Source organism: Puma concolor, chromosome B3 (genome assembly GCF_028749965.1).
Source record: "Puma concolor isolate L17-30 chromosome B3, mPumCon1.1.hap2, whole genome shotgun sequence".
NCBI classification, from domain to species: domain Eukaryota; kingdom Metazoa; phylum Chordata; class Mammalia; order Carnivora; family Felidae; genus Puma; species Puma concolor.
This window is the reverse complement of record NC_141672.1, coordinates 47,534,885-47,562,555: the sequence shown is the minus strand read 5'-3', so window position 1 is coordinate 47,562,555 and position 27,671 is coordinate 47,534,885. Positions and strand designations below refer to the sequence as shown.

The following is a 27,671-nucleotide window of genomic DNA, read 5'->3' as shown; positions in this document are numbered from 1 at the left end:
TACCAGAAATAGATCTACAGTTGATGGCATTTCAAGTCCTATGAGAAAGCTAACAAGAATTGTGAGCTCTGTGAATGAGAGTTTAGGAGGGGAGGGTCATCCTTAAATCACAGCATTTAGGTGGCCACCAAGGAAATACAGATGATTGAAAATCACCAGAAACTCAGATATTTTTCATTTATTCAATACATTTACACATTTCAACTTCTTACCAATGTTGCTTGCACTTAGAAAACTAAATTCTCTTTACTCTCTTTTTATTTCTCTATTTTACCATTTTGCAACACTCTTCGTATGGCAGAGGCTCCAGATTACTCTCCAGTAGCCATTCTCTTTTCCTTCCAAAGTAATAAAACCCCTAATCTTATGCCATCAGAATAAAGGCTATATTCCTCAGCTTTGTGTGCAGCTGGGAGTGGTCATGCATTTACATTTTGGACAATAGGATGCAAGCAAGAGTGTTGTTTGTAACTTAAGGGAATATCCTTAAAGGAGAGGACTTACCCAACTCCTTCCCTTTTCTCCTTGCAGTTGCCTGGAAGGCAGATATAGAGACTAGAGCTCTAGACACCATCTTAGATCAGGCCACGGAAGTCCATTTCCTGGAAGTGACATAACAGAAAGTGGGAAGGAGCCTGGGTCCCTAATGACTTAATCCAATTACTATGCCAGCTTTGGACTGCTGATCTCTGGAACTCTGACATAACAGAGAGAACTCTGTGTGTTTAAGACACTGTTAATTTGTGTTTTTATCACATGCAGGTGAATTTCATTCTAGCTGCACGTAGCTAGTAGGAAGTTACGGTTGAACTAAACCACCAGCTCATGAATAACTGTGAATCCATGAAAGTATAACTCAAATTCACGAAGACAATTTTTGTAGTTAGTATCTGTCATACACAGCCTAAATCTCTTAGCAGGGGAATCTCTGATTCCAATGATCTAGATTAGAGAATGGCACTGTTCAACAGAACTTTCTGTGATAACGGAAAGTTCTGTATTAGGGTTATTTCTATGGAAGCCACTAGTCACACATGGCTATTAAACACTTGAAAAGGGGCCTTTGTGAATGAGAAATGGAATTTTAAATTTTATTTATTTGTAATTAATTTAAACTTGAGTACCTACAGGTGGCTTATGGCTACTTCCTTGAATAGGATGGCTCTGACTCCCAGTTTGACTCATACTCAACACATCCACAATTTTCCTTGATTTGAGCTACATTTTAAGCAAGGAAACTGGATCTCCAAAATGACCAATGGGTTGGTGAAGCCAGTTACAGCTAACTGAAGCTGCTTCTTAGAAAAGTAGAGTGAGCATCAAAGAAAGGTTGAAATATCCCTTGCCCCCACAATAAGAATATGCCCAAATATATTTAGATGCTTCACACTACGTTGTTATAGAATCTTAAAACATGGAAGGTTGAAATACAGATTTGTTTCTTTTGGTAGCAACCATGAGAAACCATAGGTGGTGTGTGGTTGACCCTTGACCTTGTGGTATTGTCTCAATGACCCTACTGATTTCCAGGCTCATTCATTCCCGCATTTCTGGTGAATAAGTTCTCTTTCTGGTACCTCAGGTGTTCACTGAGATTACCGGGCTCTGCCTACAGGTGGCACAGTGTGAGCACGGCTATTTGTTCCGGAGCCGTTTCCATTCCAGTCTCTTTACATTCTTTGTAAAACTGTAAATGGCTAAAACAAATACCCTTTGCTGTTGGTTTAACCGTCATGCGTTCTATCAACAGCCCTCACAGCCAGGGCTGTTATTAGCAAGGTGGACCCTGCTTATTTTCTAATTCTGCACTAGAAGCACAAGATTTGTAACAGCTGGTGGGGGGAAGCCGGGTGTCTCGGTGTTTGTGTGTATATCAGGGAACCTGCCCTTAAAGAGGGCTTTCGGATTTAGAAAACAATGCTAGAATTCCAAAACAAGCCCAAGATCTTCATTCAGAGACCACACCTATTATAGTAATCCCCTCTTATCTGTGGGAGATACATTTTAAGACCCCCAGCTGATGCCTGAACTGCAGATAGTACCGAAGCCTATGTATACAATGTTTTTTTCTATACATATATACCTATGATAAAGTGTAATTTATAAATTAGGCACAGTAAGAGATTAACAACAACAGTAATAAAATAGAACAATATTATAACGATTATAATTATAATAAAAGTTATGTGAATGTGCTCTCTCTCTCACCATCTCTCTGTCTCAGTCTCTCTCAAAATATCTGATTGTCCTGTACTCACCCTTCATCTTGCGATGATATGATGATATGCGATGATAAAATACCTACATGATGCGATAAAGTAAGGTGAGTGACGTAGGCGTTGTGACGCAGCATGAGGCAACTGCTAACCTTCTAGTGATTAGTCAGAAGGAGAATCATCTGCTTCTCCACCGCAGTTGACCTTGGGTAACTGAAACGTCAGAAAGCAAACCTGCTGATAAGAGGGAAGGACTGCCTGGGGCGCCTGGGTGGCTTAGTTGGTTGAGCGTCCGATTTCGGCTCAAGTCAAGATCTCATGGTTTCTGAGTTTAAGCCCTGCGTTGGGCTCTGTGCTGACAGCTCAGAGCCTGGAGTCTGCTTCTGTGTCTTCCTTTCTCTCTGCCCCTCCCCGACTCATGCTCGCGCTCTCCCTCTCTCAAAAATAAACATAAAAAAAAAAAAAAAAAAAGAGGGGACCACCGTATGTGTACACACACACACACACACACACACGGAGTTTGTGTTGGATGTGTTAATTTTGTAAGCCAGTGGATTTCCTGGCTTATGAACTATTCAATAAAGGAGTCTCCCTGACTTTCTGCTTAGATTCTAGAGATTAATGCTTGAGAGATAATAGGGAGGTGTATGAGTGGCTCTGGTTATCTTCTAAAGGCACAGAAACATTTATGCATTGACCTTTTTTCTTATGCATATCTTTTCCCATCCAGTCCAAGGGTTGACTGTATAGCTCAGGGCAGGTCGTTTTTTGTCACTACGGGTGAGGTACCACCTGGAAAATTTCTGTTCCTTCTGTGGGCTCAGAGAGTTTTGGTGCCATCCAGATTTAGTGACTCCACACATCACTTCCTACATGTGTGATTTTTGGCAATTGTTTAACTTGTTGGTTTCTTTATCTTTAAAATGTGGGTAATAATAGCTCCTGCTGCATAGGGTCATTATGTGATTTAAGTGTGATAATGGAACTTAATGTGGTTAGTATTTTCCATGCAACAAAGTGTTCAGTAAAGATACAGGTATTACTAATGTACTGTTTCAAATTAGTGAACAAATATATCATCATTCCTTTTATTAAAAAGCATTAAAGTGCCCACTTACACATATTCTAATTCCAATCATGCATAGTTACTGACATAGACCCATACAAATAAAAAGTATGTAATTTGAACTACATTCATACGATCTGTAATTCAAATCAGGTTTATTTTTGTTTTTTGGTTTTTTTTGTTTTTTTGAGGTGGGAAATGTTGGGGGATGCTCGGTTAGAAAATCACTTCACAGAAGTAAGTCAAGGCTGAAGTGTCAAAGGGGAATTCGTAGTTTTGAATGAAGACAAACCAGGTCAAATGCATTGTTAAGTACTAAGAATGTGCAGTAATTCATTTTTCCCCTGGAATATTAAATAAAATCCAGCTTAACTGAATAAGGACACACAAAAATCTGAAATCATCCATCTAAGTAGGGTGAGAGAAAAACTTGCCCAGAAAAGGAATTAGTGTTACACTGGGCCCTGGAAAGCAGGAAACAGTGGAGGCAGAACTCTCAACTGGGACCCAGAGGACTATGGGGAAAAAAGTCAGCACAAAGTGTCAGAGTAGGTTCAGGGTCAGTCTGGATGTTGAATGAATAAAAGGAACTGACGATCAAGGAATCTAGCACAGGCCCAAATAAATGTTGGTTAAATGAAAAAATTTTGGTGTCCTACTACTAGATTAATATTAATCAAAACTACCATGCCCTTCCAACACGATGGCTTAAATAATGTAAACATTTATTTTTTCTCTCATGTAATAAAGTCTTGAGATAGAGAACTCATGGATATTTTAGTGGCTCCATGAGGTTAGGGATCCAGTATCTTTCCAGCTTACTCTCTACAATCCCTATGAAGTGGTCTTTGTCCTCATGGCCCAAGATGGTGGCTAGAATGCTAGTCATCATAACCATGTTCTAGATAGCAAGATGGAGGAAAGGAAAAGAGACAAAGAGCACACACCAGCTGTCCTTAAAGGAAATTTCCTGGAATGTGTCACATAACAGTTTTGTTTACATCTTACTGGTCAGAATTTAGGCACAGGTTCTTAGCTCTAAGGTATGCTAGGCAGTGAGGTCTTTAGTTTTGTCAAGCACAGTCTGGAGTTCCATTATTAGAGAAAAGGAGGAGAATGGATATTAGGCTAGGCTACCAGCAATCTCTAGTAGTATTCATTCACTTTCATCCTCTATCCTTACAGAACCCAGATTTTCCTTTAGGGACTTACCCCTCTTCCACTGTGTGTTAGAGAGCAGACTTGAAATTTGGGCAGGATTGATTTTGCTTCAAGCTCCACAGGCAGACCCTGCTTGATTAATGGCAGAGAAGTGTGACACCTCTACTCTTTCCGAGAACTTGTATTAATCATTTTCTACCTGCAAAAGAAGACAAATCTGCTAAGTGTCTGACCAAGGAACACTTTCTACTGTCAAAGCAGTGAGATATACATATTATAACATTATGTTTATTAAATTCATGTTTATATAATATATACCTATAATACATAATATATATATTGTATCTTGACATTATATCCTTGACATTACTGTTTAGTAGGATCTGATCTATACTGTAGGCTTGGGACCAATGTGTATTGTTCCCCTTCTCTCTCTTTTCCAAATGGGATTTAAAAAAGTTGCAGTTGTCTTGTTTTCTCTCCACCATTGCATATCAAGTATATTGATGGAGGTTACTTCATCACTTAGCCATGTGTCAGTGGGCCATGAGAAGTTAATGCAAGATTTGTCAGAGTAGTCTGGCCATTTAGCCACAGTTCTTAGGCTTGGAGCTAGATTTAACTACTTGGGGCATTGTGTCATGTCCCATTGAGTGAATTCATTTTACATATGTGTGGACGATTTTGAAAGTACAGGTAGAGGGAGGTGAATATGTATGAATTTGGGTGGCCAAAGGGGTGGACTGTGGAGGGCATTCATTGGTTGCTTACTTAATACTCATCCCCCCTTTTTCTCCTTCCTAACACTCTCCAGATTTTCATTTGAGTAACGGCTTTTCCACCACTGTGTTGCAGCTATAGAGAATGGGGTAGGTTGATTTGAGAAAATTCAGATAATCCTACCCCACACCCCCACATTTGGCTTAGTGATAGGATCAGGTACCCAGGCCTGAGCCATCCAGGGTAGTTGTCAGTTCCCTAGCCGTAAGATAGATTTATTGGTGGTCTAATAAGCACAAAGCCCATAATTCTTATGTAATGATTTTGACACTGAGTCAAAATTCCCATCCATCTTTCTCTTTCTCCCTCTCCCCTTCCAACTTTATCACCATGTTTTGGATATAAACAAGGAAGCTGAAGCATGAATTGCTACTAACAGCTATCTTTTAACTAGGAAATGAGCCAGTTGAAGAAACAATCTGGCATACAGAAGAGAATAAATCTGAAAGAAGCAGAACCAGAATCCTGATCAAACCATACCCAAAGCTCACAATACTGCTGGCCTTGTCACTTAGTCAACCAATAAATCCTTTTTATTGTTGGTCAATTTGAATTGGCTAATCTGATACTTGCCAAACTGTATCAGCCTAAACTGATACATGGATAGATAAAGAAATGAACCAGTTATTACACAGAAGCTTGAGGTCAGGTTGAAATCAGGGACTCAAACCAGATATGAGGTCCAGAGTACATAAATGGTCCCAGTGCTCTTTGAATAAGAAGCTATACTTCGAACAAGAGTTCTTTATATAACAGAATCTAAAGGTAGTCTTCCCAGGGCTTGGTTGACAAAAGTTCAAAAGCTCAAAGTGTAGCTGTGTTGCAAATTATTGAGTGGACCAGTGCAGAGAAGATTTTCATAGGAAAACTTGGCATTTAGGCTCATTCTCATGCTAGGGATACCTGTCTAATATTCAAAAGCTTTCATAGAAGGTGCTAAGAGAATAAAGAAATAGTAAAACGAAAAAAAGAAGAGATAATCAATCAAGAATCAATTATTCTCAGAAAAGACATAGCAAAATATTATGGTTAAGAGTATGGACTTGGTGTTCAAACCTGATTTTTTTTTTTTTTAATGTTTATTTGCTTTTTTGAAATATATAGAGAGAGACAGAAACAGAGTATGAGTGGGAAGTGGGGGGCGGGAGAAGGGGCAGACAGAGAGAGAGAGGAAGACACAGAATCTGAAGCACGCTTCCAGGCTCCATGCTCTCAGCACAGAGCCCGATGCAGGGCTCAAACCCTCGAACCACGAGATCATGACCTGAGCTGAAGTAGGTCGTTTAACCGACTGAGCCACCAGGTGCCCCCAAACCTGATTTTTTTAATGCCTGGCTCTTCCACTGACTAGCAGCTCACCTAACACACTGAGCTTGTTTTTTTCATTTGTAAAATGAAAGAAAAATACCATCAACTTCTCTGAAGGTGGTTTGCAAATATTAAAGGTGATATTTTATGTGAGTTTGCAAATATTAAAGGTAATATTTTATGTGAGGCCTGGGACATAGAAGACTTCAATTAGTGACAAGTAGTTGTTATTTTTCATTCATAGAACTAGGATCACACATTTTGGTAGAACTTCTGATAATCTGGGTGGACTGTAAGCTTTTGTGACTTTAGTGGGAAGGCTATCCTGGCATATTATGAACATTGCATTGGTGACCTTTGGGATTCTCTTGGTAATTTTATACTCCTCTTGCCAACTTTTGGGCAGGAAAGAGCCATCCTTAGAGTAATTCCTAATTTCCACTTGACCCGAATCTCAATAGTTGCTTTACTGGAGTTACACTTGAGTTTTCTGGAAAGCAGATGAGAGCCAGTACTGAAATCACAGTGCCTGCCACATAGCCTCTCAATAAGTGCCATCTGAAGATCGGGCCAGCAAGTTGATCACTTTCCTTCAGACGTGACAATTAAAGGGTACTTTGGGAAGGGCACTGAAAGAGATAAATTCACCAGATTTTCTTATTGTTTCTACATTTTAAGACCTTTAGGCAGGAGTTCATTTATGGTCTGGAATGGGGTCTAAACTTCCTGTGGAAATGTCAAGTTGGCTATAGCCCATCTCGTCTAGAAATGGTTCTGCTCATGAACTGACCTCAAAGTTTCTCAGAGCTCCAGCCATAAGGAGGGCCATGGGTTAGTGGAAAGTTTCGCATTGTTGTTAGCACACTCTGAGGCCTAAGGCAAGCCATTTAACCTCTTGGTGTCTGGATTTCCTCATCTGAGAGCCAAGGATAATAATACTTCCCTACCTCACAGGTGTGTTGGGAGCATTAATTAATGTTTGTCTAGTGCACAGGGATCTGTGATGAAAGGCAAGCATCATTATTGTCGGTTCGCTGCAGGCAAGACTAGATTATAGTCCTCCAGATGGGTTGCATATGGGAAGTGGTTTTAGCAAAAGACTTTCCCAAATGAAATACAGGCTTTAAGGTTTGGGGCCACTTCAAAAGAAAAGGTACCAGTGGAACTTCATCCTCTCCTTCTCGCCTTTGTTGGCTCAGGTTTTACTATTGTGCAGAGTTACAAATCAGGATCAGAGAACTGTAAATTAATTTATGTGACAAGCGACATCTAGTTAGTTTGTTTCAGTGGGCTCTGCTCAGCATAGACTATTCAAGATTCGATTAAGTAGGTAAGGTTACTGTTGCAGAAAACTCTTTATTCCTTGTGAAGAGTGTGCATTGTATGGCGGCCAGTTAGTGGGCCTATCCTACGATAAGCAGGATAGACAAAACCATTGTGTTTTAACAGCACCAAGTGGACAAGTCAATTAGGCCAGAGTTTTCAATCTTTTCATTTTGTTTTAACTTCCTCCTCCCCACCCCCATTCTTTTAAAAATAGCCTTCCACACTAAAGAGCACTGGTATGTTCTTGAAAGCTTTTGAAGAGGACCACTTTGAGAAAGGACTTCTGGGAAAACAGAAAACAGGCTGTCTGGGTACATTAACGCCAAGGAAGAAGGAAAAAAAAGTCTTTCTTGGGGACTAGACACATTTTTGTTTCCCCCAAAATTGGAAAAATTGATTCAGTTAGTACATTGTCCACTTAAAGGGAAGAATTAACATTTCTCTTCCCATGAGCAGAAGTGTATTTTCTCTTATAAGTACAAAAGAAAGAAAAAGAAAAATATTTTATTAAAATTGTAACCCCAAGTAATAGGAAAACAAATAGAAGGAATCTCGCTGTTGGTTAATACACGCTGCTGAGATGTCCTGGAACAAAAAGTCTAAGGCAGAAATGAAAGTGATGAGAGTGCCTTTAATACATTTGATTGAGTTACAAAGCAAGTGGCACATTCATTCATTATTTCAGAAAATATATACTTTCTATAGTTTATTTATTTTGAGACAGACAGCGCACATGTGGGGGAGGGGCCGAGAGAGAGGGACAGAGAGACTCCCAAGCAGGCTCCAATAATAGCAAGGAACCCTACATGGGACTGGATCTCAGTAACCGTGAGATCATGATTTGAGCCAAAATCAAGAGTTTGATACTCAACTGACTGAGCCACCTGGTGCCCCCAGCAAATATTTATTGAGTGTATTCTAAGTGTTGGGCATTATTCTGAATACTGAGAAATGACTGATAAAGAACACAGACAGGGTCCTTACTCTGGTGCAGCTTACATTTCAGTGTGGGAGACAGGAATACACACACACACACACACACACACACACACACACACACACACACACAATTGTAAATGCAGAGGGCTAAAATGAAGTGACGGGATAAAGAGGTTGGTGATGATTTAGTTTGGATGGCTGGAAAGCCCTCTCTGGGGGGGGTGGGGGTGTCGCTTTCAGCTGGTGAGGTCCCACAGTGGGAGCAAGCTGTAAGACTTAATGTTAGAAAATGACTTTGGTGTAAAGACACAGCCTTCAGTAGGTATGGGATGCAGCTTGGGATTCCAGCATATTCCTCCAGAGTGGTATCCAATTGTTTCTGCCCTAACATAGATTCCTCCATCTACTGTATATAAAGGAAAGTGGATTATGTTTGGAACCATCAAATTAGGATAGCTGGCTGTTGGGGCACCTGGGTGGCTCAGACAGTTAAGCGCCAGACTCTTGATTTCATCTCAAGTCATGATCTCTTGGTTTCATGAGTTTGAGCCCCACATCGGTCTCTGTGCTGACAGAGGGGAGCCTACTTGGGATTCTGTCTCCCTCCCTCCCTCCCCCTCTCTCTCTGCCCCTCACCTGCTTGTGTTCTCTGTCTCTCAAAACAAATAAATACACTTAAAAAACAAACAAACAAAAAGGATAGCTGGCTGTTGTTCTAGAAAGGATGGAAGACCAAGTCAGGAAACCTAGTTGATTCTGGTTCTTCTAATACCTTGCTGGGTTAATCATATAGTCTCTTCATACCTTGATTTCTGTACTTAAAAAAAAGTGTTGGAGAGGTCCTTCCTCTGCTTCCAGTAACAATATGGAATTATTATAAACCCTTGGTTTTCAGCAATCTATGATGATGATAAAAGAAAACATCAAAAATTTGAAAAATGTATCATTAGGTCAAAAATTTAATAACTGGGCAGACGCTGGGTGCAAAGTTAGCTATAATGCATATTTTTGTAATGAGTCTTTTTCAGTCCTTATTGCTTTTCTTTTTTTTGAAAATGGGAATTTATTAAACCCTGGAGTAAGAGTTTTCAAAACATTAGAAAAGTAAATAATCCTTACTACCATAGTGTTTGTGGTTTTGTTACATTCAAATGTTTTCTTGCTTTCCCAAACTAGCAGAAATGAATAGATGTGAAATGTCTCAGAGTTTTACAGCTAAGAATTTCACTTGCGACCAAATTAGACTGCTATAAGTAAATTCAATAAATAAGTTTAGAAGGAATAATTTATACTCTAAAATCTCAAACTCTTTACAAAGAATTAAGAATTTTCATAAAAAAGAATTTTCTTCAAAAATAATATCCCAAACAAATTTTGTGGGCAAGTGAAATTATGCACCATTTTTTTATATGAACACATAAAATAACACTAACAATATTGCCTTCTATGGTGCTCAATGCTTTGCAAAACAGTTCCATGTCTCTTACTTCATTTGAGCCTCATGATTTCTTTGCAACTAAATTGGATAGAATTTGTTATTCCCATTTCACAGATGAGGAAAGGAGGCATAGGACTTGGGACCTTCCTGGATTTACATAGCTAGTAGCTTAAGCTAGAATCCAGGATCCTGAATCTGTCTAGTGTTTCAGTCATCCCAGCAGAAGTGCGCACGTAACCTGAGTTTCTCTTCTGTGTTCCACTGGTTTTTGTTTGCTTGTTTTTTTGTGCAGGACCCCAAAGTACTTCCAAGAATTTCCGGAAGACTTTGGGGCTGATGTGTGACATGTGAGCTCATGAACAAATTCGGGCAGCTACGGTGAATCTGCCAGTCTCATCCCTTCTCCTGCTGTCACCCTGCTCCTTTATGTCTTGCTTGTCTGCCATGCATAGCTGTCACTTTTGTTGGGCTACTCTTAGCTATTGCTATGGTGAGATCTTAGTTGTGCTGGGGTGTTTTCTTTGTTTTAGACAAAATCGGGGCAGAATGGTACATTTCACTCTTTATTTAACATATGGCAATACAAAACCAAGACAAATTCTTTTTAAAAAAACATTATTTTTGTGGAGTATAAAATTTTTTAAATTGGCTGTTAAGGATCTGATTATTTTTTGCCTAACTAACATCAATCAGTAAACACGCTGTTTCGTGTGATAAGCAACAAAGGACGTAAGACCCTGTGCCACTCTCCAGACCTTATGTTCTATCGAGGACACAAAATATTAAGCCTCTCGATTAGAATATAGTTCAAATGATTATGTGAAATACTTCGCAGTATCATTTTGAGACACTGCTGTAAGATCTGCTAAATACATCTGCAGGTCAAAGAGATGGAGGGAGGCAGAATAATCCACTTGAAGGCTATGGAGAAAAGATGGAAGCAACACAAGGGAATAACAAAGTTGAGTTTGGAGAGAAGAACCGGGCATAATTTTGTTCAAAATTTCACTCTTTATTAGCAATAAATTAAAATGAGGTGGTGCTTTTTGATGACTCATAAGATAGATGTTGCGTGAAAGGGTACTGGAATCAACAGGCACAAATACGACGGCCAAACATGGAAAAATGATCATAGGTAGAGCATTTGTTCCACTTGCCTTTTATCTTTTACACCTGTGTTTGAATTCATCCAAACTTGCATAAATCCTTTACACAGCTGTCGAAATTGCACCTGAAAAAAGGCTGAAGTAGTCTCAGACGGGCTAACATTTCATCATTCTGAACACTTAAACCCAAACAGGTTTAAACACTTTGCCAAACCCAAGGATAACGGGCTTCCCATTGATCTTTGCTCTGTTCAAATGTTCAACTGTGTGCCAAAATGTACACTGCAGACTGCATTGTAGAGAATCCCACTATTTTTGAACTCTAGAAAAGCTCAAAAATGCGGTTTTAAAGATGGTGGGAGGGTCTTCTTTGAAATCTGCAAAGACACATGTACTTTGATATACGTAATTAGAAAATGTACTGAATTTAATTTTTCTTTTCTTGTCAACAAATGGTCGGACATAGTGAATTTCTGGTATTTTTTCACTAGGCTGTTTCCGATGTCTATTCTGACTTCCACAATTTTATCACTTTTCGCTTGGACTCTATCATTACAGTTTTTAAAATTATAAATATATACATTGACATTATGAAAAATTCACACAGTATAGAAAGAGAATGGAAAATATGAGTCCTCCTATACCATCTTTCCCCCAAACTCCCCTCCCTAGAGGTAAACCCTTTAATACTTTAATGTATTTCTTTCCAGGTCTTTTGTAAAATGCATTACTGTGTGTGTGTATGTGTGTGTAATTATAAATAAATGTGATCACAACATAAATGCTGTTACGTTGATATATTTTCCTTAAAATAGCAAAATTCATGACCAATTTTTAAAAATTTTGCCAGCCCAATGAGTGAAAGTCGTTATCTCTGGGTATGGCACTAGAGATGGATGAGGACCAGATGCATTTAAACTATTTTCTTTAGGGATGCCTGGGTGGCTCAGTCAGTTAAGCATCCGACTCTTGGTTTTGGCTCAGGTCATGATCCCACAGTTCATGGGATTGAGACTCATATCGGGCTCTGTACTGACAGCATGGGGTCTGCTTAGGATTCTCTCTCTTTCCCTCTCTCTCTGCCTCTTCCTCCCCATGCTCTCTCTCTCTCAAAATAAATGAATAAACTTAAAAAAAATCTATAAACTATTTCTTTCAACTTAATCCTACATTCTTTGCTTCCTTGTTCACACTACCAAAGATTGGGAAGTTTACTTTCTTACTTTTCTTTTAAGTTTATGTATTTATTTTGAGAGAGAGAGACAGAGAGAGTGAGCAGGGGAGAGACAGAGAGAGAAGAAGAGAGAGAATCCCAAATGGGCTCTGCTCTGGGGCAGAATCCATGAACTGTGAGATCATGACCTGAGCCGAAATCAAGAGTCAGTTGCTTAACAGACTGAGCCACTCAGGCACCCCTGGAAGTTTGCTTTCTTGATAAACATGGTGCCACAGAAAAAGTATGTCTGAAAGTTAACCTTCAAGGAAATTTAGGGCTTGCCTTTATGGACAGAAGAGGGGGGGAAAAGGAAATTTTAGGTAAGAGAGCTTCTGTGAGCAAAGCCATAGAAAACAAAGTCCCTTGCTTGTTTTCTTGGTCCAGTCTATCCACGGCTGTGCTACAGGAAAGCTTGGACTGCCTTGCTGGCTGACATGATGCATACCTCCTCACTGAGCTCTCACTAGAACTGTATTCGCAGCTACATATGTGAATGGACTTCCCGTTTACTGTGCTTGCACACTCCTGCTTGAGTGTCTATTGCTCTTACACAAAAGGAACTCCTTTCTAGGGGAAGAGATGGATTTCCCTGAATATAGCAGAGGAAAGCCTGGAGTGGGCCTGAACTTTATGATTCAATTTGAAAACAGCTACAGAGAGTTTGACTGCTGGGGCAACTTGACTGGAACCTAGCTGGCAAGATAATACCCACACAGTTGCAAGTGGCGCTCGTGGAAATTCAGTGGAGGGGAGAGGGTGGTAAGAGTCCAGAGACAAATTGGTTCAAGCAGAATATCTGTGGTGTGAGTAAGGTTGGAAACATGAGAAGGAGCAGAGATAGAGCTAATTCTAGGGTTTGGCATTTGGACCTGAGCCACGAGAAATTGAGAAGATCAGTCATGATGAAATGAAGTGACCTTCATTAGTTAGATCATCATGTGCTATTTCTTGTCTTTCAGCTTCAATCCCACCTTTCCCTATTCCTTTAGTGATGCTGGAGCAGGGACTCTGTAAACAATTTGGTTTTGCCAGCTGGCTCCCTGTGAGGCTCTGCCATTTGGGGATTCTAGGCGGAAGACAAAACATTCGCTCCTTCCTGTTTCCTGTTTGCTTCCTGTTCCTGGGAGCATGGCCCCAGCTTCACTTCTTAACAGAATCTGGTAGTGGTACCTGATTCCAGGAGCAGCTGTTCAATCCAATTAGCAGTTTTCCCAACTTTCACAGAACCTGCTTCTTTGCACTCACACTTCCCACCTGCCAGCCATTGCCAAGAAACACCTACCCCCCTGCTCAGAGGTTTAGGGTCCCAACCACATAGGACCTTCCTCTAGTTAGCAACCCTGACCCCAGCCTAACAGCAAAACTCCTCAGATGTCTGAGTTTTTCAGCTCTGTGAAGCTCCTTTTTCTAAGTTTTAGTAATTCCAGTCTTTTCTCATTGATCTCACAGCTTTTGGAGTGGTAGTTCCTTCCTGTAATTGTTACCTCTCTGAAACCTTAAAGTTGTTCTCCTTGTGAATTTTCTGTTCTTTACTATTTAGTTAACAATTCTTTATCATATATAATTTCTGCTTCTGTACCAGAGCCTGACTGATACAGGCAGTCCATGATGAAATGTAGACAGGAGAACTCATGAGTTCCTATATCATCCAGGAACAGTGTGGCGCTTGCATTTTGTGGGGACCAAGAGAATTAAGGGGAAGAGGTACATCTGACAAGTTTTAGGTGGGAAGGAACCAACAGAGCTTCATAATTAGAAACAGGGAGCAAGGAGAGGGAGCTGTAGAACACACAAAGTTTGTATCCTGGTGGTGGAGAGAATGATGATGCCATAGAAAACTGGGGGAGGTAGAAAAAAAATGAGTCCAGGTACAGAAATATGCGAGTGGAGGTATTTTAAAGACATCTGGTAAAGTGAAACTGCAATTCAAGTGAGAGCTAGCTCAGTGGCCTCTGCAGTGAGGATGGGCACTGCGGCTGAGTTCCCCGGGGACATGCGGCTGGTGGGGCAGGGGCGGGGGGGGGGGGCAGTGGAGATAGGAGCTTCTGGGTAGCTTGTACAGAGGCTTAATGCAAAGTCTAGCGTGGGACCTCCTGCCCATAACAAGTAGGGATGGTGTCTTGTTCAATACCCTGGACAGGTTAAGAAGGATAAGAACTATAGGTCCACTGTTTTAACCAGAAGAAGGCATTAGTGATTATCTGGGATTCTGTTTTTGTTCACACAAACAAACTTCAGCTCTGATTGTGTTGGTCGAAGAACATCAATGAACATACTGATGGAATTTTTAAAGGTGGAAACAGACAAGCAAGCTACACAAACAGCCACTTTTCATGAGCAGCAGACTAGGAAGCCTATTGTCATCAAATAAAACGCACAGCAAAGTTAATCCAGCACACATTTAATAATAGTCCCAGTCATGATTGTGCTACACTGTAATTAGGCACAGGTGGTAAGTAGTTCTTGTAAACTATTATAATTCATATTGATGAAAGTCAAGTTGACTTTTTATACTTTCTCTCTTTGCTTTCTTTGTTCTGTATCTAACATGGATCTGTCAGCCATTTTTATTGATATCATGTACCGTCAATTAAAATCTGTTTATCAAACATTTACTGAGTTTTTATTATGCTCCAATTATTGTGCTGGGCTCTGGGTGATATAAATACGAGCAACTTAAAGTTGAAAACTTTAATGTGAATCATACAAATCCTACAGAGTGACTCATATATGTTCCTGCGTAATGAGCCTGTACTCTGTGCTCTCCATGGTTAAACATAGGTGACTTCCTCAGCGAGGCTTTCCTTCTTCAATGGACAACCTCACTCTCTCCACACCTGCCTTTTTCCTGCCCTCTGTTGGGCACTGAAGTACTCCCCATTCTAAATTTCTGGGATGATAAAGGTCTAAACACTAGGGAACTCTGGGTCATGACCTTGGGGATATCTTGCTCAGGGGAGTAATAGACACATGGTAGGCTTAGGGAGTAGAAAAATACAGGGGGGAAGTGTCCTTTGCTCTTTAGAAAATGAGGGAAGGGAAGCTTCTGGGTAGCTTAGGGAAGGGAAGACTATGCTCAGGCTGGAAAAGTGGATAAGAACATAGCCTTGAGAGCCAGACTGCCTGGGTTTGAATCCTGGTGCTACTACTTAGCATTTTTGTGACTTTGGACAATTTCTTTATTTTCTGTACCTCAGTTTCCTCACCTATAAAGTGCAGATAGTAATAGCATATATCTCAGAAGGTTGTGAGGGAAAGTCAGTGTTTGTAAAGTGCTGAGAATAGTGACAGGCAAAAGGTAAGCTCTCTATATAAGCATTTGTTAAATATATAAAACAAACGCTATGAAGTACCCTCATCTACCAAAAGGACACTAGGGATCATAGAAGTTAAATAACTTGCTTAGGGAAGAGAAAGAGCCAAAATTTGCCCCACTTCTCTCTAAAGTCCATGTTCTTTCTCCTCCACCATCTTGAGTGTTAGAGGACAATGTCAAAAGGAGAAAAAAAAATGGAGGCATGAAAGACAAGCTTTTCCAACTCAACTTTGCCTTCACTTGGGCCCACGTACTTTTCTGTTACGAATGGCTCTTCAACAGGAACTTACCAGTGAGCAAAAATGATTGCCTTCCGTAAAGAAGCAGATACCGTGCTGCTTCAGATTCAGTACTGTGAAGAATAATCTCTTTCTTTTTCTTTCTTTCTTTCTTTCTTTCTTTCTTTCTTTCTTTCTTTCTTCCACTTTCTTTCCTTAAGGTATAATTAATACATTGGTGTCAGGTGTACAATGCAATGATTCAATATTTGTGTATATTATGAAATGATCACCACAGTAAGTCTAATTAACACACATTGCCATACATAGTTATAACTTTTTTTCCTTGTGATAGGAACTTTTTAAATTTTAAGATCTATAGTCTTCACTGACATGCTTTGTGCCAAAGACCAGTGGCTTGGAACGTCTATCAGCCATTGGTCAAGTCTTGAGGATTTTATAATCTTATGTGAATAAGCATAATGCTTCAAATATAAAATGGTTGGTTGGGGCACCTGGGTGGCTTATTTGGTTAAGTGTCTGACTCTTGATTTTGGTTCAGGTCATGATCTCATAGTCATGAAATCAAGCTTGCATTGGGCTCCATGCTGAGCATGAAGCCTGCTTGAGATCCTCTCTCCTTTTCTTTCTGCTCCTTTCCCCTGCTCAAGCTCTCTCTCTCTTTCTCTCAAAATAAATAAATAAACATTAAAAAAAGGAAAATGGTTTGTTGAAGTATGAGTGATACATTTTCCCCTTGTGAAGAAAAGCCCTTGTGAACACGAGCAGGACAATAAAAGAGCAAGATGAATTCAGTGTGGCTCAAATGTTAGGTATAAAAATTTAATGAATGGGATTAAAGGATGACCTCATGATAAGTTGCAAGGAGTCAAGAGATGTACGTTCTGTATTTTCGCCTTATTGTTTTGAAGAACCCTATTTATAGGGAAGAGCTACTACCTAGTGGTAAAGAGCAAATTCTGAAGTCAGAGAGACCTAAGTTCTGGATCTGGATAAATCCATGCTTTATCATCTGCTGGCTGATGATGGTCAGTTTTCTCATGTAAATGATAGAAACAATGACATTCTAGTTTCCCCCAATGTCCATGGTTCCGCATTGTGTAATGTGGGCTTTGGATGAAATTGGCTTCAATCCAGGATTAGGAGTGGGTCCTGATTAATCTTAGCCTATCATTGCACTCCCACCCCTTTTCCCAATGATGGTTTTGGGGTACACAGATGATTCATGCCCCAGTATGAAGCTCAGTGTAAACAGCCATTTTTGTTTACTGATTCTGCGATGATGTCTGTCTCTTTCAGTGTGAATGAGGAAGTACTGAGTACTGCTGGCAACATTTTGTGATTTTGTGGAGAATGAACCTGATGACAGATCTAACACATGGAGGAGGACAGAGATGATGGAACCACAGAGAAATTGATCCAGAACACTGATCAACCCATGCCTAAAGACTATACCACCCCTGGACTTTCTAGTTACATGAACAATAAATCTTCCCTGTTTGTTAAACAATTTTGAGTTATTTCCTACAAAAACCAATTTGTATGCTTACTTCCAGGGTGGTTCTATGTGAGTAAATATCTCAGCAGAGTGCCCAGTGAATTCTAAGATAGCATCCATCATGGCAGTACAATTATTATCACGTGATGAGAGAGAAGTGGGAGTGCTACAGATAATGACAGGCAACCAAGTCCCAGCGATAGGGTGGTGGTAACTTTAGATGCAGAGAATAGGAATTAAGAATAGAAACAATCACCTAAAACTTCCATTTCACCAATCTCTCAGGCTAATTACTAATTGGTTTACTATTTAATTGGTAAGTACAGCTATTAATTATGTTAGGAAATAAAAAGGTTTATAAATATGTAGTCTCATATATTCTATAATTTAGAGTCATGAATCAGAAGGAAGTCCATAATTTGATTGTCAATTCAGAGGAGGGCCTCAGGACTTCGAGGAATGGAATGCAGGAGAGGTCTTAAATATTTGTCAACAGTTGGTTGAATAAGAAAGTAGAGTTACAAAAAAAACCAAAGCAAAATCAACTGAGATCACAAGATTGTTCTTCCAAAGTCCTTTCCTGAGATTCTAAGTGAAATTGGTGAGTACAGTCTTCAACTGTGATGGAATGTGGGGGCCGAGATCCGCTTTGCTGAAGCATGGGGTGACGGACTGCCCTGTGCCCATCTGGTAACTCCAGGGGTTGGAGCCTGAGGAGAGGGTGCTATTGACAGCCTCGGAGAAACAGGGAGAGAACGAAAGGGGGTGTGGAGAGATAATGAGCTCCGTTTCTGACATGTTTAGTTTTAGGAGGTGGTGGGACACCCAAGTAGAGATATTCTGCAGACAGAAAGAAATATGGGACTGAAGAAAGGGTGAGAGGTCAAGGCTGGGGCTGGAGGTTTGGGAGTCATCTGCATTCAGGTGGTAATTAAAGCCATCTGACGGGGAGCTTCCAAGAGGAGTGTGCTGTGAGGGAAAAAAAGCCCAATGAGCCTGCTGAAGGAGGGAAGGAAAAGAGGGGGAAGGCACTCCCAGGAGGTTCAGGAAAGTGAAGCTGAGAAGGAAAGGAAGAAATCTACAGAATATGGTCCTTACAGCTGAGGGGAAGAAAGAAATGGATGGACACCCATTTAAAAGCCTCACAGAAGTTGAAAACGTGATAAAGAGTAATTGGGCAATTGGATATTTCTATCATTTCATGAACACCATTTAGAAGGAAGCAGAGGTCATTTACCCTTCAAAGAACCAGAGAATCGTTGGTACAAGATGGATGATTTGGGGGAGGCTGAATTCTCAGGGCTTTCCTATTCTACTGAGAAAGGAAATAATATTTATCAATTGGGGGGGGGATTAATGAAGCCAGTCACCACTCTCAGTGGAAAAAAATAAATGAGAAATTCTCACTCATTAAAATACCATGAAGATTATTGTTACAATGTGATTTTTACAAGATTTTTTTTTTAAGAGAGTTTTTGAAAGTTATAGGAAAGAGGACATGACAAGGGAGGATAGCCCATTGGGATAAGTGGTTCCTTAGAAACCTAAGTATTAAGAAAATTAATATACTTGCGCTTATAAAAAATACTCTGTTATAAGTGTAAATGCCCAGTGAAGTCATCCACTGCAATAATGTTGCTGAAACTGGCTAAGCAAACTGAACAATAGGAAAGGCTATAGGGTTATGGAGTAGAACACAGACATGTAAACATTTTTTTTACCAGCTTTCTCCATGACAGAAGTCAGTAGGGAGTCACATTTTTATACCCTGATATATCTTAATAATGCCAGGTGTGATAATCCACTGATTCACTCAATTCATAGTCCTGAAGGAATTTCACAGTGACAAAGAGCTGCAAATCATGTTCCTCTAATAGCTTGGCAAATTCCTTTCGGCAAGATGAACATTAATAATGGAGTGATGATAAGATCATTTCCTCAGGATCTCCAGAGCTGGTGTGTTGACTAAGGTGGTGCAGGGTGGCCAAGATGACTGTGCTTACAACTCTTGCCCAACCATTAAAGCAGAATACAACATGTTGGATCGCAACCTTGCTCTGCCAGGTTTAGTACATAACCCCCAGCGGTAACCAATAACTGTTCCTTGGGAGGAAGGCAGCCATGTTTTTATAATGAATCTAAATGGTTGGGTGAGGCTGAATATGGATGCTTAGAGGGAGGGTTGGATTGGGGCCAAGAACAAATGGCTTCCTTACACATTAAAATTCTAAACTTTTGCTCCGAGGCATGAAGTTTGTTTTGCACTAATTTTTGTATTTATAATATAAGATAGCATTGATTTTCCAGACCCCTTTAAAATTCCATTAGTTGAATTTAGACTGCCTCACAGAGGTACAAGGAATGGCAGGACAAAATGAGACTAGTTGGGGCAGAGAAGGGGAGAGGTTGGAAGAGTAGAGTGGGGTAGGGGCGGGGGGGGCGGGGAGGAGGAAAAAAAAATCTCTGCCCACTCTTGAAGGTCACAGTAATCTTTGCTGTATTTCTGAAAGAACAGGCAAAGCAAGGAAGGAGATGGATCTAATATTTTCTGAATGCTTTTCATGGCCCAGGTTTAGCACATGTATGATATTTTGATATATAATAAGAAACATATTTGGTTTTGTCCCCATTTCTGACACAGAGTTCCTAAACATCTTGGAATTTCCTAAGTGATGAGAGCAACAAAGATGTGTTTTGTTATGTTAATGAAGTAACTTTGGACCCTACCTAAGGATGGGGACTGGTTGCCAAGAGAACCTACCTTTCGATTAGGGGGCTTAGAACTTTTAGTCCTGCCTCCCAAGTCCTGGTGAGGGGACGGGGGCTGGAGGTTGAGTTCAATCACCAATGGCCAATGATTTAATCAGTTGTGAATATGTAATGAAGCCTCCATAAAAATCCCCAAAAAGGAGAAGGTTGGGAGAGCTTCCTGGTTGGAATGGGTGCTGGTAGCGTCACACTTAGACAGGAAATGGGAGCTCCAAGCCCTTTCCCCACATCTTGCCCTATGCATTTCCTCCATGTGGGTATTCCTGACATACTTTTATAATAAACTGGTGATCTAGCTAATAAAATGTTTCTGAGTTCTGTGAGCCACTCTAACAAATGACTCCAGATCACGGAGGGTGTTGTGGGAATCTCCAGTCCATGGCCAGTATGTCAAAAGAACAGGTGATAACCTGGGCTTGTAACTGGTGTCTGAAGAGGGGAAGGGAAGACAGTCTCGTGGGACTGTGCCCTTAATCTGTGGGACACGACCCTATCTCTAGGTAGATAGTGTCAGAATTGAGTTGAATTGTAAGTCAACCAGCAAATATCAGAGATTTAGTTGGTAGTGAAGGAATCCCCCTTCCCCGGGGACACCCACCATCCCTCACCACCCACCCCCACTCACACACACACACACACACACACACACACACACATTGGACTTAAGTGATTCAGACCCTTTATATGTCATTCATATAATTCTTACAATAACTCTTTATGGTATGAGCATTTACCCATAAATGGGTAGAGGCTTGGATTAGTGACTTGTCTGAGGTAGGAGCAGAAGAATCAGGATGCGAAATAATTCCCCTTTCCCTTCTTCTTTTCCTTCCAGTATGTTCATACTCCTGTCTCCTTTTCTGTGTTTTGCCCTTTTTATCAGTGACTCACAGGAAAGAGCTTGAATTTCTCCTCTGTCTTGTCTGTAGCAGATCCCCTTGCGCATGTGTGCTAACTTGTTCAACTATATCTCACTGAACCAGCAAAGCAACATGACACACAGGTGGCAGTGGAGAACTGCAGAGGTGCCCGGGGAACATTTTGTGGTTCCCAGTGATTTGCACACACTGGGCCACTCCCATGTCGGCACGTGTGGGGGGAAACAACGTGCTCCTATATCTGACAATTACCTGGCAGAGTGTCAGGGCCCACATCTCAGACTGGAAGTTGTGGCTAAACTCCTAGCCCAGGGAGCAGTTCTAGAGTACAGGCAGAAACTGGTCAGATTCAGGACCAGGATAAGACCAAAATCCAGTTTTATGACTAAGTGGGTAAAGGAGTGGGGGTTGGGAACCTAACACCAGGATCCAGGATGAGGCTAGTCTAGCTGATCATAGGAAGTGGGAAGGATAATGAAGAACACAACGACATGGGGGCAGGGGGAAACTGATTCCAAATTCTTGTTCCAAGCGGGGGAACCCTTAAAACTTGAGGCAAATTGAATGGAGAATGAAAAATCAGGAGGCCGTGCCTGTTAGCACCAGGTAGAAAGGCTAAGGAGTTTTCATGTGCCTGAAAGGTTTTCAAGACTTTGAGACAGAGGCTAAGAAATATCTGAATTGGGCTAAATCGGGGTGTGTGTGGTGTCAGGGAAGGGGAGGTAGGTTGATTCTGACACTTCAGTTTGCCACCAGCGGAGTCCTGTTGTTCCTTCTCTGGCTGCCTCATTGGAGCATCCGTAGAGGTTCAATACAGAGAAAGGGGAGGAACGTTGCCTGTCCTGCATGCTCCTGCACCACAGCTCTCACCTGGTTCTCAGTCGGGGGTGGTCTTGTCCTTCGGGTGGGGTTGTCAGAGAAAATACTGGATGCACGGTTAAATTAGATTTTTGTTGAATGACATGTAGTATTTGGTATACGTGTGTCCTAAATATTACATGGGATATACTTCTACTGAGAAATTATTTGTTGCTTTTCTGAAGTTCAAATTCAATTAGGTGCCTTGTACTCACATTTGATAAATGTGGCAATGCTACATCCAGGGTTTTGGCAATGTTTAGGGATATTTTTATTGTCGTTACTGGGAGGGAGGTGCTGCTGGAATTCGATGGGTGGAGGTCAAGGATGCAGTCCCAATTGTCGGTAGTGCCATGATTGAGAGACCCTGTTCCAAGACAAGCAGGAAGGACAGTATCTTTGTGATTAGCTCCAGGATCAAAAACCCAACCAAAGTAAATTCACTTCTCTAGCATTATTTGTGTTTGTGTTAGGTGGAATCCTTACTTAGCTGCCAATTAGGATGGAGTGAGAGAATTCCATATTCTCCTTATCCCACCTCTGCCACTTAACTGACTGCGTGATCTGGCATAAATTACTCACCTTTCTTTTCCCGAGTTTTTTCATGTGTGAAATGGGGAAAAATGTAATACGGACATCTTTTTTACGCGTGCTGGTGAGCACCCAATAAATTGTTACATATAAAGTGCTCAAAAATAAATAAATAAAGTGCTCAGGAGAGCATGTGGGACATAGAAAAACTCTCAATAAATGGAATCTATTGTTATTGTTCACTATGTTGCTAATTTTAAAAAGAAAAGAAGGAAATCTCTCACTACTCTAAAAATGTTTTGAGTGTAGTACACAATCCTCTTATTATTATTATTTTTTACAAACGCCTTGTTTTAAGGTTGATGGATAAAATTATAGAAATTACAATGAATAAGTTTTTTAATTTTTTTTAATGTTTATTTATTTTTGAGAGAGACAGAGACAGAATGCGAGTTGGTTAGGGGCAGAGAGAGAGGGAGACACAGAATCCGAAGCAGGCTCCAGGCTCTGAGCTGTCAGCACAGAGCCCAATGCGGGGCCCGAACTCATGACCTGTGAGGTCATGACCTGAGCCAAAGTCGGACGCTCAACCGACTGAGCCACCCAGGCACCCCACAATGAATTAACTTTTTAGTAGAAGTATATCCCAAGTAAGTATGCATGGGTCATGCTCACGTTGTTTATTTAAAGTTCCAATAATGAAGCAACAGAAAGACAAATAAAGAAACTGATCCCATTCACAATTGCACCAAGAAGCATAAAATACCTAGGAATAAATCTAATCAAAGATGTAAGAGATCTGTATGCTGAAAACTATAGAAAAGCTTATGAAGGAAATTGAAGAAGATATAAAGAAATGGAAAAACATTCCATGCTCATGGATTGGAAGAACAAATGTTGTCAAAATGTCAATACTACCCAAAGCTATCTACACATTCAATGCAATCCCAATCAAAATTGCACCAGCATTCTTCTCAAAACTAGAGCAAGCAATCCTAAAATTCATATGGAACCACAAAAGCCCCGAATAGCCAAAGTAATTTTGAGGAAGAAGACCAAAGCAGGAGGCATCACAATCCCAGACTTCAGCCTTTACTACAAAGCTGTAATCATCAAGACAGCATGGTATTGGCACAAAAACAGACACATAGACCAATGGAATAGAATAGAAACCCCAGAACTAGACCCACAAACGTATGGCCAACTCATCTTTGACAAAGCAGGAAAGAACATCCAATGGAAAAAAGACAGTCTCTTTAATAAATGGTGCTGGGAGAACTGGACAGCAACATGCAGAAGATTGAAACTAGACCACTTTCTCACACCACTCACAAAAATAAACTCAAAATGGATAAAGGACCTGAATGTGAGACAGGAAACCATCAAAACCCTAGAGGACAAAGCAGGAAAAGACCTCTCTGACCTCAGCCGTAGCAATTTCTTATGTGACACATCCCCAAAGGCAAGGGAATTAAAAGCAAAAGTGAATTACTGGGACCTTATGAAGATAAAAAGCTTCTGCACAGCAAAGGAAGCAACCAACAAAACTAAAAGGCAACCAACGGAATGGGAAAAGATATTTTCAAATGACATATCGGACAAAGGGCTAGTATCCAAAATCTATAAAGAGCTCACCAAACTCCACACCCAAAAAACAAATAACCCAGTGAAGAAATGGGCAGAAAACATGAATAGATACTTCTCTAAAGAAGACATCCGGATGGCCAACAGGCACATGAAAAGATGCTCAACGTCGCTCCTTATCAGGGAAATACAAATCAAAACCACACTCAGATATCACCTCATGCCAGTCATGAAAAAATCAGGAGACTATAGATGCTGGCGAGGATGTGGAGAAACGGGAACCCTCTTGCACTGTTGGTGGGAATGCAAACTGATGCAGCCGCTCTGGAAAACAGTGTGGAGGTTCCTCAAAAAATTAAAAATAGACCTACCCTATGACCCAGCAGTAACACTGCTAGGAATTTACCCAAGGGATACAGGAGTACTGATGCATAGGGGCACTTGTACCCCAATGCTTATAGCAGCACTCTCAACAATAGCCAAATTATGGAAAGAGCCTAAATGTCCATCAACTGATGAATGGATAAAGAAATTGTGGTTTATATACACAATGGAGTACTACGTGGCAATGAGAAAGAATGAAATATGGCCCTTTGTAGCAACGTGGATGGAACTGGAGAGTGTGATGCTAAGTGAAATAAGCCATACAGAGAAAGACAGATACCATATGTTTTCATTCTTATGTGGATCCTGAGAAACTTAACAGAAACCCATGGGGGAGGGGAAGGAAAAAAAAAAAGGCTAGAGTGGAAGAGAGCCAAAGCATAAGAGACTCTTAAAAACTGAGAACAAACTGAGGGTTGATGGGGGGTGGGAGGGAGGGGAGGGCGGGTGATGGGTATTGAGGAGGGCACCTTCTGGGATGAGCACTGAGTGTTGTATGGAAACCAATTTGACAATAAACCTCATATACTGAAAACAAAATAAAATAAAAAAATTAAATTAAATTAAAATTAAAATTAAATGTTAAATTCCAAAATAAATAAATAAATAAATAAATAAATAAATAAAGTTCCAATATATCTGGGCATTTTTATATACTAACTGGCAACTTTATCCATTTGGGGATGGAGAGATCTATGTGTGCCCTTGCCCTGTGGTGGGCACACTTCAGCGTTCTAGAAAGTTCTAGAAAGTTCAGCAGTTCTAGAAAGAGCTTGCAGATGTGAGCTGAAGATGTGCAAAGGCTGTTCCTCTTTAAGGACAATGTAGCAGAAGAAGTACAAAGCTGTTATTAGTGATGTCATCTAATAGCCTTCTGACATCAAGCCCTGATGTTTCCTTCCACCACTATTTAAAAGGATATTTAAATAATCTACTTATTTAAAAAGATATGGTACTGAAAAGAATCAACAAGGGTGCAAAATATTCTAGAAAACTACCCAGCACTCAGACGATAATGATATACTTACACTCTGATTCAAGGGTTTGGCAAACTTGTTCTGTAAAAAGCAGGACAGCAAACTTACAGGCTTTGTGTACCATTGTTGGTCTTTGTCATGTATTCTTGTCCTGCTCTTTCTGCATCTCTTCTTCTTCCTTTTTAAAGCAATTCCTTAAAAGTGTAAAAATCATTCTTAGCTGTGGGGCTGTACAAAAAAAGCTAGGGGCTGGATTTGGTCTGTGGACTCTAGTGTTTGGATCCCAGCTCTGATACCAGGAGAACATTAAGGTGGCATGTAGGGCTCTGATGTGGTGTGTTTATTCATAGCTATATTCATGGCTGTTATGTCTATAATTTATGATGGAAGGGAAACTAGCATCTGATTACAATTAATTAGTACTTATTTAGCATTTACTACAAGCAAGGCAAAATTCTAAGTTTCTTATATGCTTTAGCTCATTTAAACTGAGACAGGGAGAGGTTAGGTAATTGGCCCAAGGTCCTTATAATTGGTGGAACTGGGGATTTGAATCCTGGTAGTCCAGTTCTAGAGTCTGCATTCTTAGCCATGAGGCTATGTTTTCTTTTAAGAGAGTAGTAACCCTTTTTAAAAAATGGATGATATTCTTGTCCTCATCTCTTTTCATTTTCCAAGTCGCTTAATATCTAAGATTTCAAACACACTGAAATGACCAACGGAAGAACACTCTTGTTTTACTTTACCTGCCAGTTGGCACATAAGGAATCTTCAGACTGATTGGAGTAAATCAAATGAGATAATGTCATCTGTGGGTAAGGATCATATAACATCCTAGTACAAGCAATGTAAATATACATATTTTGAGTAGTGAGGACTGTAGTCTAGGACTCCCTAAACAATGGAGAAATGAAACAGATTGGATTTCTTAGAGAAATTAAATGGAGCCTAGAAATGAGTGTTTCATTGGATTTCCTAGAAGCAGGGAAGGCTTAATACACAAAAGAAAAGGGGACAGGTATCATAAACCTCTTTCCCACTAAGACAGTATTATCTGAGGGGGTCCAGAGAATGATGCTATGAATATTCTCTCACTTTGGCATCTGGTAAACCTGGAAATATTAACCAGGCTAAGCGGGGCAATTTTCTTGTTCTTTACTAACTATATCTTACAAGTACTCTTAAGAGGAATAAGTAAGAGGTTCAAAAAGCAGAAAACAATTGTGAGATAATAAAAATATATATTGATCTCTGCCCTTTGGTTCCTGGAGCAGGACTTTTGAAACGCTATAATTTCCTGAGTGATAAGAGTGTTTTTTGTCTCAATTAGGTGACCTTGGGTGGGCTCCCAGATGGCTTTGGCTAGTCACCAGAAAGACCAAGTCATGAATAGAAGTGTTAAAAATGAGTTAAAAGACAATTTAAGTGATATAAACTTTAGTTAATACTTCATGAAGTGGGCAGTCTCTGTTCCCAAGGGTCTAGAGAACTGCAAAATGGAGTGGAGGGCAGGAATCTTCGATAGGACAAAGAATAAGGAGCAAGTAGGAGAAAGATGGGAAATGGGGATTGATTGGATGTACTGTGTGTCTGATCAAGTGAAGCACTTCCAGGGACACCCCTGTTGTCGAAATTTCAGTTTGCTGAGGTGGCATCTCAGGCAGAAGTGACTCTATCTTAGGTCTAGAAATTGATTTCAAAAGAAGCTTCAAATTTTTAGCCCCACTTCCCTGTTCTCTTGAGAAAGGAGAAGGGTTGAAAATAGGGTTAGTGATTGATCATGGAAGCCTCCACAAAAATCCCAATAGTATGGGGTTCGGAGAGCTTCCAGGTCGGTCAACACATCCATGTAATGGGATGGTGATGCACCCCAACTCTATGGAGACAGACGCTTTGCATTCAGGACCCTCCCAGACCTTGTGCTATGCACCTCTCCAATTGGCTCTTCATCTGTGTTCTTTATCATGTCCTTTAATAAGGTGGATAGATATAAGTAAGTTTCTCTCTGAATTCTGTGAGCTGCTCTAGCAAATTAATCAAAACAGAGAGGGTCATGGGAGCCTCAGATTTATAGCTGATCG

The 27,671-nt window shown here is 40.4% G+C and overlaps 1 long non-coding RNA gene across 1 annotated transcript in view; it reads left to right on the top strand.

Annotated features, from left to right (window-relative positions):
- LOC147579955 (uncharacterized) overlaps positions 1–24,045 on the top strand; it is a 489,173-nt gene extending 465,128 nt beyond the window's left edge. The window contains exon 3 of the long non-coding RNA XR_015252370.1: positions 23,767–24,045. This is a non-coding gene — a long non-coding RNA (uncharacterized LOC147579955). The remainder of the gene's footprint in view (positions 1–23,766) is intronic.
- The last annotated feature ends 3,626 nt before the right edge of the window (positions 24,046–27,671 follow it).